The sequence below is a fragment of the Myotis brandtii genome, unplaced genomic scaffold (assembly GCF_000412655.1).
Source record: "Myotis brandtii unplaced genomic scaffold, ASM41265v1 scaffold253, whole genome shotgun sequence".
NCBI lineage: Eukaryota > Metazoa > Chordata > Mammalia > Chiroptera > Vespertilionidae > Myotis > Myotis brandtii.
This window is the reverse complement of record NW_005359590.1, coordinates 1,127,707-1,138,663: the sequence shown is the minus strand read 5'-3', so window position 1 is coordinate 1,138,663 and position 10,957 is coordinate 1,127,707. Positions and strand designations below refer to the sequence as shown.

General features: G+C 42.4%; 1 protein-coding gene across 1 annotated transcript in view; it reads left to right on the top strand.

Moving 5' to 3' along the window:
• The first annotated feature begins 8,021 nt into the window (after positions 1-8,021).
• GNG2 (guanine nucleotide binding protein (G protein), gamma 2) overlaps positions 8,022-10,957 on the top strand; it is a 114,254-nt gene continuing 111,318 nt past the window's right edge. Inside the window, exon 1 of the mRNA XM_005867885.2 lies at positions 8,022-8,204. The gene's annotated coding sequence lies outside the window, so the exon portion shown is untranslated. The remainder of the gene's footprint in view (positions 8,205-10,957) is intronic.

Sequence of the window (10,957 nt, the reverse complement as noted above, 5' to 3'; positions counted from 1 at the left end):
ACTAGAGATGCAGCACTGAGTAAGACATTACCTGTGTATTCTAGAATCCCACATATGGTAGAGGCTAGAGAATGGGAAACATGCAATAACCATACCGTGTGATAAGAGCTATAAGCAAGAGGTGATTTGTGGAGAAGGGGAGATACACATAACCCAGCCATTTTCTTTTAGAAAATCATATAAGTAAAAATAGCAATTTGCTAATGAATCTTATTGTTTTTGCCAAGTCAATAGTCTGAGATTTCCAAATTTACTTTTATACCTCACAATTCTTCTCTGCTGAAATTTTTCTGTCTAATCATACAATTAATACTTAAAGAGTGTTGAGTAACTTTTTACAAAAGCAACTGAAGTCATTTTTGTAACATTTTATAGGAAGTTATATCAAATGTTTTGCATTACCGAAAATGTACCTTCCAAGTTTACCGATTTGGAAGAAGAACAATCAATTTACAAAATTTTATAAGAGCTTTCTGCATATAGTGGGTCTTCATTATAACTGAGTAAATAACAGATTTTTCCTCCTGGTTTAATATTATTCCTTCAGCGTCTTTCCTTTTTCAACATCAATATTACATTTTCCTCCTTGCCACAGCCTCTCCTCATTTTTTTTTTCTTATTCCCAAGGGCATTTTTGTAATATTCCAAGGAGCCTTGGTGGTTTGTTTGCTCATTCGCTTAGAATTTTGTAAAATGTATGTTCTTGTCCTTTCTAAGTGGTCGGTAATACTCACAACTCTCTTCCATGGGGCCTAATTATTTAGGTTCACTTAAACTTAACAAACACGAACTGAGCACACACAACATGCCGAGCACTGAGTGAGGTGCTGAGCACACAGATGTCAGATACGACCCCTGTCCTCAGGGAGCACTCAGCCTAGTTACTAGACTCAAATGGGCTTTAATAGAAGAGGCGGATTCACCACCCCACGCTCAGCACGATTCTCTCCCCAACGCCTACGGTTCTGTTTCTGAAATTCTATCATAGGAAAAGTCAAAGTGAGGACCTTAAAAGTTGGGAGAAAATGGAGCTTTGGAGATCATAGGCAAACCTGTGGATATTCTGTATAGTATGGGAATCAACAAAGACAGGATGTCTCCAAACACCGTTCATTCTCCAGACTTTTGCCAACCAGTTTACTATCGAAATAGATCACCCTGTCTGCTCGGCATTATCTGGCACAGGAGAATCATTTCTGCCTTGCATACAAATGATTGGAGTTATTATTCTATAGCTTTTCTCCCAACGCACTTCAAAATGATTTACTCCTGTGATACGGATCTCACTGATTTGTGTCCTTTCATTCTGACATTCCTTTCAAAGGATTGTTTTTCCAAGGCTTTGCTTGTGCAGTGTTCCCTCATCTCTGTCATGCTTGGTTGCCGACTCCCTGTTCTTCTTCTTTTTTTAAATACATGTTTATTGATTTCAGAGGGGAAGGGAGAGGGAGAGGGAGAGAGAGAAATATCAATGACGAGAGAGAATCATTGATCGGCTGCTTCCTGCACGCCCCACACTGGGGGATCAAGGCCGAAACCCGCAGATATGCCCCTACAGGGAATCAACTGTGACCTCCTGGTTCATAAGTCAAAGCTCAACCACTGAGACATGCTGGCTGGGCGCCGACTCCCTGTTCTTGATCTCATTGCTTGTTTCCTGTTGTCCCTGATATTCTGTGTGGATCTTCAGAACCATTTTAGAGGGGACATGTAGAATTACTTTTTGCATAATTACTTTTGTGTTTATGGTAATAATGCATGTGGTTTAAATTCTTCTGTTAACCTTGGTGACAGTCCAGCTCCACCGTCTGCTGGTGGAGGTTTGGAACACTTCCTACTTAGGGGAAGACCAGAACTTCAGCCGGCAGTCTCCACTCAGGGGGTGTCTAGCCTTTGTTCCTACTTAAGCTGGCCAAACTCCCCCTGGGCACAGCTGTTTGGATCCACATCCATACCTCTATGGCTCTTTCTTACCTACTTCCAGCTCTAGTTCTGCCTCCCTCGCCATCTCCTGCCTTCTTCCTTCTTGTGTCCTTACATACTCAGTGTCATTCATCATTGACAAGACCTCGTGCTTCACAATGAGCCCACCTCCAGCCCTCCCAGCTTTTGCCCACCCTTGGCCTCTGAGTCCATTCCCTTCTCCTTCCCATCAACACTTAGCCCACCCTTGGCCTCTGAGTCCATTCCCTTCTCCTTCATGTATTTTTCTCCTGAGATGTTAGGAAAGCAAATTTATCAAGCTCATTCATCACTGACAACCTCCCAAGGCTTCATGTATGTGACACATACATATATACATTTGGGTTAACAACCCCAATGAGTTCAATTTTGGTGACATTTCAGGCAATATCAGAGAACTGGGGGGCTTCACACCGTTCCACTTAATCCCCTAGTTAGCCTGCCCCGGGCAAAGGGAAAGAAGAACTCTTGCCTCTAGCACTTTGCCCTCTCTGGAGGAAGAGTTGGCCATCACTCTGCAAACCCCTTGACCTACTAGCTTTTATGCTGGGCTCTGAGATAGAGATTGGCCGTTTTCATTTGTGAGGGTCAGCGCCTCTCTCTTAAGAAAGATTAATTCTGCTCACCCTACCCCCTGACTCTCTTTAAACCACAGCTGGGATTGGCTCAGATGTCTGGGGGAGGGAATGATTCTATGACACACAGATCAGATCATAATTATGCCTCGTTTTGAAGAAGTCTTCAGAGAGACTTCTATTCCCTTGAGTTGATCCAAGAAATGCCTGGAATTCTTTTTGTTGTTTTCTTCTGTGATAATAGCTCAATGATTTACTTATTCATTTTAATGACTACTTGGCACAATTAAGCAAGCCATTAAATGTATCATCAATGTATATGAGTGGACAAGATTTATTAGTATATGAAGTCACCTTATTCCCATTTCACTTTTCCCTGTTCATTGCAGCCCACACATATGCTCAAGGAGTGCATTGCTGGTGTAGTTTGCAGTTCCTCTCTGATCAATAGAATAAGAAAGGATAAAGAGAGACCAGAATTGAGACATCGACAGAAAAGTAGGGAGGTCTTAGCCAGAGAAGGCAACTCAATCAAAATGATAAAGGACTAGCTGGACATGGCAAGGCGGGGGGAGGGAGAGAGGAATAATATCATAGAGAGATTAGAGGAAGAGTTGGAGGATTTGACATATGAGAAGCTCTGGGACAGCTGTGAGGTGGCAAAAGCTGGAGAGTGCAGGAGGGTATGTGAAAAGTGTTCCTGGCTTATAAATTCATCTCTTTAAAGTTCATCCACAAATGCAAGTGAAGAATAGCTTTCTTTCTATTTATTTTAAAAATCTATTTTTTAAAATTACTTTTTATTGACAGACTGTGCTTCTTTATAAACAATTCACTACAGAAATGGAGCCAGGAGTTGTTTCAGAGTCTTTAGGCCTGATCTCTCTCCTGCATTATTGAACATTCGGAGTTCCTTAATATGAACACCCCCCAAATTATAGATATTGTTTCATCTAAAGCTTGTTCCCCTTTCAATAGCACCATTTTATTGAATGGTTACCTAGATAACAAATATTTAGAATTTGGTGTGCATGTGCCATGGTTTTCTCCAGACAATTTCCAAAATAAAAGGGGGCGGGAGGGGCTATTGTTTCTTATCCTATGACCAACTTCTCAGATCATAAACTTCCTTTTTGCTTTCTCCTTAGTCACCCAAAGGAATACAAAAGCAGTTTTGGAATTCTGCCAATGATGTATTTTCATTATACCAACTAGTATAATGAAACTATTAACTAGTGTGTGACAAGCAAGGATGAATAGACTACAGCCCTAGCCTTGACGCGCTTAAATACTAATGAGTGAGGTGGAGATATAACCACTCATTAAAACAATGCAGTTAGTGCAGAAATGGAGATAGAGGGAAGGGACCATATACCCACAAAGGAGGACACAACGGGCTCTGCCTGTGCAATCAGGGAAAGCTTCTGAGAGAAGTGAGTCTGCCAGGATAAGGAGGGGTTTCCAGCAGACAAAGTGGAGAGAGGAATAAGGGCATTTTTGGCAAAAGGAAGAGCGTATGGCAAGAAGTAGAGGAGAAAAGAGCATGGCTCCATAAGAAACCTGCCTTAAAAGTGGTTGTGGGTTGGGTTGATATGGGGTTGCAACAGGCTACATAATAACTGTAGAGGGTAGTTGGGTAATATTTCAGAATGCCTGTATGCATTCCATGCAAAGGGATTAAAATTTGTATCCTGTAAGTGATGAGGAGGGGAGGTACTGAGAAATTTTATCAGGGCAGAGTGACATGCTCAACTCTTCATTTCAGATACGTACTTCTAGTGGTCCTGGCTAAGAAGAAAAGCTGGAGGCAGGAGGAAGTATTGCAGTCACATAGGGAAAACCAAGCAATTTCTGTCATAAGACAATAGCAGAGTAATAGAGGGGGGTGGTGGTCAAAGAGATAGCCTGGTGGTGGGAATTAAAGGATGAGGAACTTTAAATCAGATATAGGGTAACAGAGATAATGGTGCAGATATTATTCTGATATTTCTGCTGTGGGCAACTGGTTTATATGATGATATAGAGAGGGGAACAAGCTTCAGATGAAACAATATCTATAATTGGGGGAATGTTCATATTAAGGAATATCCAGCTAGAATGTTCAATAATGCAGGAGAGAGAACAGGCCAAGATGATGTTCTCTTTATTACCACCACCTCTTCTATCAGGTAGATGTAAGAAATACAAGGTATCAATGCCTACAAACAGGGCCATTGATGACTATTAGATTTTACAGGTCTTTGTTTTATGCATTGCTGAAATGTACTTAGGATAGGTTCATATTTAGTTACTGATGGCATGAACTGTTAATGGTGAAATGCAATTTTATCTCCTAAGAAATGAACTCTCTGCAGACAGCATGAATGCTTACCACACTTGTGTTAAGAGCTCTGACCTGGATTAAATCTACTCTCTTAGCCAATCTATACCCCCACATTTTTTTTTCTCAAGAAAAACAGGCTATTGGGATCATTTGAAAGCAATGAGGTTAATGACAGGAAGAGAAAGATCTTAAAATCTAGTTTTCACTTCCCAGCAATGGTCAAGTTAACCTACTGAGAGTTTTGTAAGGGCCAGAGATGAAGAAACAAGCAGCAGGCAGACAACTTCCTAGCGGTGTTATTGTCTAAGAGAGATTTTCCTATGTGACAGAAAAATAACTACCAACCACTCTCTGATGGCTGAGAGGAGAGTGAGAAGGGAAGAGAGAGAGGATTAAAAAAATGAAAGAGACCTATTTGAACCCAGAGTTAATGCCAGAATCCACTATCTAAAATTCACCAAAGATTTGTTTCTCTAATCTTTCTTTCCTTTTTTGTAATATCTACATTTTTATTTTAAATATATTTTTTATTTTAGAGAGGAAGGGAAAGGGAGAGAGAGATAGAAACATCAATGATGAGAGAGACTCATTGATTGGCTGCCTCCTGCATGACCCACACTGGGGATCGAGCCTGCAACCTGGGTATGTGCCCTTGACCAGAATCAAACCTAGGACCCTTCAGTACACAGGCCAGCGCTCTAGCCACTGAGCCAAACCAGCTAGGGCTATTTCTCTAATCTTTCCAACCATTAATAATTGTGCTTCTCATTTTTCTTAGACTTGGTATCATATATACATATTTAAACTTTTGTATAACAGCTTCTGATAACCCTTGGCACCAAGATTCCTGATTTAGAAGTAATTCATGTCTGATTTTCATAGGGTCGCTAGAGGCTGTGGGAATCCATATCTAATCCTTTCCTACTACCTCAACTCTATTTGCTGGTGGTTCAAAAGCAGTTCCTCGCTGTTAATCTTAAAACAATCCATTTGTAATTTTCTAATGTTAGTGAGTTGTCACCAGGGTCCTTTTTGATAAAAGATTTCCAGGAAGAAAAAAGACGTTCATGGGACATCAAAGGAAAACAAAGGGTGTCCTAGGACTATCTCAGCACATTTCATAGAAATTGAATGCTGTGCCTTCTGGGTTAATGTGCCGCAGTCCCCAAGGTGGTTTGGGAGGACTTACTTGGTGACTTACCTGATGATCTCATTATCCAGCATCGGCCCTGGATTCCACCATTTCCTGTTAGTTGACTTGCTGGAATGGTTAAGGTGAGACTGGATTTAAACAGTGGAATTTGGGGGATTAACTCTGTTGCTGGGGAAAATGAACTTTCCAGCCCCGCTGGTGTGGCTCCGTGGTTGAGTGTCTACCTTTGCACCAAGAGGGCACCCATTTGATCCCCAGCAGGGGGTGTGCAGGAGGCAACCAATTGATGTTGATGTTTCTATCTCCCTCTCCTTTCCTCTCTCTCTAAAAATCAGTTTAAAAAACATATTTTAAAAAATTAACTTTCCAGGCACTGATTCCTAAGGAGAGATTTCTGAGCAGAGCAACCTGGACACTGGAACTTTTTTTTGGTTAATCTGTAGCTTCTGCAAAACACCTATGTGGTTATTGGAGGAGAATGACTTGCAAGCTGAACAAATTGCCACCAAGAGCATCAGGGTGTAGTCGTGAATATACTAATGGTGGGGAATCCACAAACCAAGTACTGGTCCTGGTTTGGCTGCTGACTATAGACGTCACTTGCCTTTTCTGAGCTTCATCTTCCTCTAAAAGTAATAAGAGCTAATATGTGCCGAATGCGAATACTTCCTCTGTTTCAGGAATTACTACATTGTTTTTGTGTACCATCTCCTTTCATCCTCAGATATCTGCTGTGGGGTGTGACAAAATGTGATTTCCCTTTTGCAGGTGAGGAAATCGAGGCAAGTAGAAATGAAATAATTTGCCCAAGTTCATGCAGTCAGTAATGACAGCTTGGATTCAAATCCTGGTGGATGAAGAGACTTCCTGCAGTCTCTACTCTTGTCCATAATACTGCACCACCTTCTAAAGTGACAGGAAGGACTCTGCTGGTCCTTTCAGTTCAAAATGTGATTTCCCTTTTGCAGGTGAGGAAATCGAGGCAAGTAGAAATGAAATAATTTGCCCAAGTTCATGCAGTCAGTAATGACAGCTTGGATTCAAATCCTGGTGGATGAAGAGACTTCCTGCAGTCTCTACTCTTGTCCATAATACTGCACCACCTTCTAAAGTGACAGGAAGGACTCTGCTGGTCCTTTCAGTTCTACCAGCGTGTGTGTGTGTGTGTGTGTGTGTGTGTGTGTGTGTGTGTGTAGAGGGGGGGGTGTGTGTGTGTGTGTGTGTGTGTGTGTGTAGAGGGGGATGGGGGGTGTGCAGGAGAGAGCTCTCTTTCTGGGCTGGGACTATATAGCACCTATGACCCCCTCCTTCCTTCCCACCATTAAGTATCTTAGGAACATGTGTTCATTGTTAGGCTACAGGTAGCACTGCAGGACTTGGTTTAGCTCCAATGCCCCACAAGAATGCTTATCAGGGCCATTCTTTTCTGAGTATATGGGTTAAGCAAGACTTCAGTGGTAGTGGGGCCTTGGGGAAACTGGGCATTGGATATTGGCAACAGAGAAAAATGCTGCAGCAATGTGCTGCGAGCATCCTGCCAGCTCATCTGAAGGGACTACAGTGAATGAGAAGGAGCCATTGAGGCCGGGGCTGGATCTCAGGGCCAGAACCCCGCCAGGGGCTGTTGACCCTCCTTAAAGAACAGCTGCAGCTGCAGCAACAACAGCCAGGAAAAACAAGCCAAGTTCAGGCTAAGAAAGCAGACTGTGTGCTGGCCTGGGGGTCCGCAGATGAGGCCGTTGCTGAAGGCGGTTGTGGAGATGAGGGTGAGGAAACAAAAGGGATAAAAAGGAACAGAGCACCAAAGGGGCTGGGAACAAAGAGGTAGAGGGGGATTCTTCTAGTCACATAGTGTCAGGAGCCCAGGAAAAGGCGAGACCCCTAGGGAGCCCTGAAATGGAGTGAGAGGGAACGAAGAAAGCAGCTCACAGCTACCAAGAGGAGGAGGAAGTGGGAGATGTGCTGCTTCCTGTAGAAAAAGCGATGACTGAAGACAAAGCTGGGTGGGGACTAGTCCCTGGGCTGCAGGCGCCGCTGCTACACATACACACGCAGCCGCCACTCCGTGGGCAGCTCCTACTACTGCCGCTGGGCTGGGCTGGGCTGGGCTGGGCGGGCTGCGCGGAGCTCGCCGCACACATCGGCGGAGAGAGGAGAGAAGCCACTCTTCTCTGACCACCTCGCAGCCAAGGTAAAAGAAATGCTTCTCGTGTGGCTCCTTTTGAAACGAGTAACATGACCGGCGCCTGTGGTTTTAAGGGCAGATTTCTTAGGGCAGACGGGGACATTGTTTCAGGACTGGGGGAAATGATTAGGATGGGTTCTGTTAGAAGGGCTTTTTTTGAATGACCACATTTGCCATTTAAAAAAAAAAAAAGATTATTAGTGCCTCGCTTCGGTGACTGGTCAAGAAAACACCGTAAATGAAAGAAGCTGTTTGCATAGTTCTCTTGGAAGCGAAGCAGGGCTGGTTGGAAATCAGTTGGAGCTGTGGGGCTGTGCGCTGATCTTCTGAGCGTCGCAGTCCTGCTTTAGGGGTGTAAGTGGTGTAAAATGTTAATTGCATTATCTTTCCTACACATTGCGCTGGCGTATCTTTTGTTTTGCAGCATAATGACTGTGATTTGGCTTTTGGGGGGGATGGGGCTTAAATCCTTTGGTACTCAGAATTTGCCAACAAAGGCGGTGGAATTGCGTATGTGAGGGACAGTATTTACCATTAAGAAAAAGGAAAAAAAAGCGTGTCTTCCTTCTGCTCGGTATAGCTGCTTTCAGGATAACCTCAGGAACAGCTACCATTTGCCAGTAGGTCTTATCCTAAAGTTGCATCCTTTCTCGGGGGAGTGTGGCAGGTTTAACGTGCCCCAAATGTATACGTGGATTTTATGTTTATATGGATTTTTTTTTAATCTCTAGGTGAAGATACATATTAATTTCAGTGAGAGATTAAATGTCTATGTGTTTCTGAGTTGTTTCCTTACCTGCATACAGACTGAAATAGTAAGATCGGAACGCAATTTTTATTCTTTGGTTTTCTTGAGTAACGGATGCTCTTAATGAGAGTCTGTGACCATGACTTGTTCACATATTTATGAATGATATGTAAACGTGCAGTAACTAGGTCTACCGGATAAGAAATGAGATTGTGGATTCTGTTTGCATCATATGTTGGAGAAAGAGTTTAATACCCTCGTGTAGCTGGTTTTAAAAATTAAGCTTTGTCTCCAAAAGCAAGTGCGGTTAAGCAATAAATGGTCATTGATAAAAGGTTTTTCTTGAATTATTAGAATGAAAGAAGACACATATTCAAAGGAAAGAAAGAACTGCTTATAGTAGAGTAAAAATAATAGAAAGGTCACATTTACACACTAAGAAATTCTTAAAATATAGGTTTTTAAACACTAAAGTCATTGAGCGTGTATATGCCTTCCCATTTATCACCATTCTCAATTCTGAGGAGCTATAGGGTTTTTTTAAATGCCATTTTAGGAAATTGATTTGGCTTCCCAAGATTTGTGGTGTAACAGCACATTTTTGAGAGAGAAGAATATTTCAGTGCAGAAGGAAAAGTATCTACTTTTCTGAGGTTCCTCATTACATGAAACCTGTGCGATATCTAAGAGGCAACATATTGCTGCTGTTAAAACCACGTAGCTCCCTGATTCACTGCATTGAATCAAAACAAGTCATGCCACGCATTCCGCAGTTCCACTTCCCATTTGCCTCCTATGGCAAAGAGAGAGATATCTGCAGGAGAGGGGATCTAGGCTGGACCTGGGGTCCAGAAGGCCCCTACCTGGAGTGCTCTGATCAAGCTGCCTGCCAATAAATGAAATCGTGGATGAAAGAATATGTGGCTCACCCTCGGTTACTTGCTCATCTATAGGCTCTATTCACTAGATAATGCCAGCACTGCTTTGTTTGGGGGTGTGTAGACAATCTGCGTTCCTCTTCCTTAGGTGCTTCACACAAGAGTAAGAAAATAAAGCCTTGTTCCACAGGCACTGGAGAGTCTAGGGAGCCCCCTGCTCTCTTTCAGAAAACGAAGAGGTGCCTGTTTTCTGCACAGCACACATTTCCTTCATTGTTAAATTCCAGCTTGAAGCACAACAATAGTGAGTAACAGCAGATCAGTAATTATAATGGTAGAAGGTTTAGGGGCAAAAGATGAAAACGCTCCTACGCTGTTCAAATGAGACTGTTTCCACTTATTCTGGCCATATGGACTATTGAAAGACATAATGCAAAAGCCCAGGGTACTCAGTGGCTTTTGAGGGAGTCGACCAACACTGAAATTTTAATTGAATGTGTGGTGTGGTTTTTTTCTGCCATATGGCCAATGGCTGGGAGGAAACATGACTCTTACTTCATAGCCAGCCCTGGGCCTCATATGGTAGGCACGCAGTGAATGTATTTGGTTGACTGACTTTTTTAGCCTACTTCTGAAGGCAGGCCCAACTTTTCAGTATAAAAGCTCTATGGTCAAAGCAGAAAGCCTGTTCAAAAAGACAGTTGTGGGCAGAAGAATATAACGTCATGAACTGAAAGGAATGCAGGCTTCCAGAGTTGGCAGATCTGCCTTTGAATCCTACCACTGGTTTTTACTACTTGACCTGTATGCTAACTTATGAACCTTAGTTTCTTCATCGTAACGAGGGGTTAATCGTACCTAATCAAGGTGGTGGGGTTTTCTGTTTGGTTTTATTGATTTTTATTTTGTTTTTGCTTTTGTTGTGGATATGTGAGTGCCTGGGACATGGTAGGTATTCAAATGGCATTTTTTTTTCTCCCTAAGTGGCATAAGGGAAAGTTAACATATGCTTGATCTTTGTCACTACCACAAAGGTTCCAGGAGACTTTTTTTATTGTATAAAATATATATATATTATGAAATTTCCCATTTTAACTATTTTTTAAAAATATATTTTTATTGATTTCAGAGAG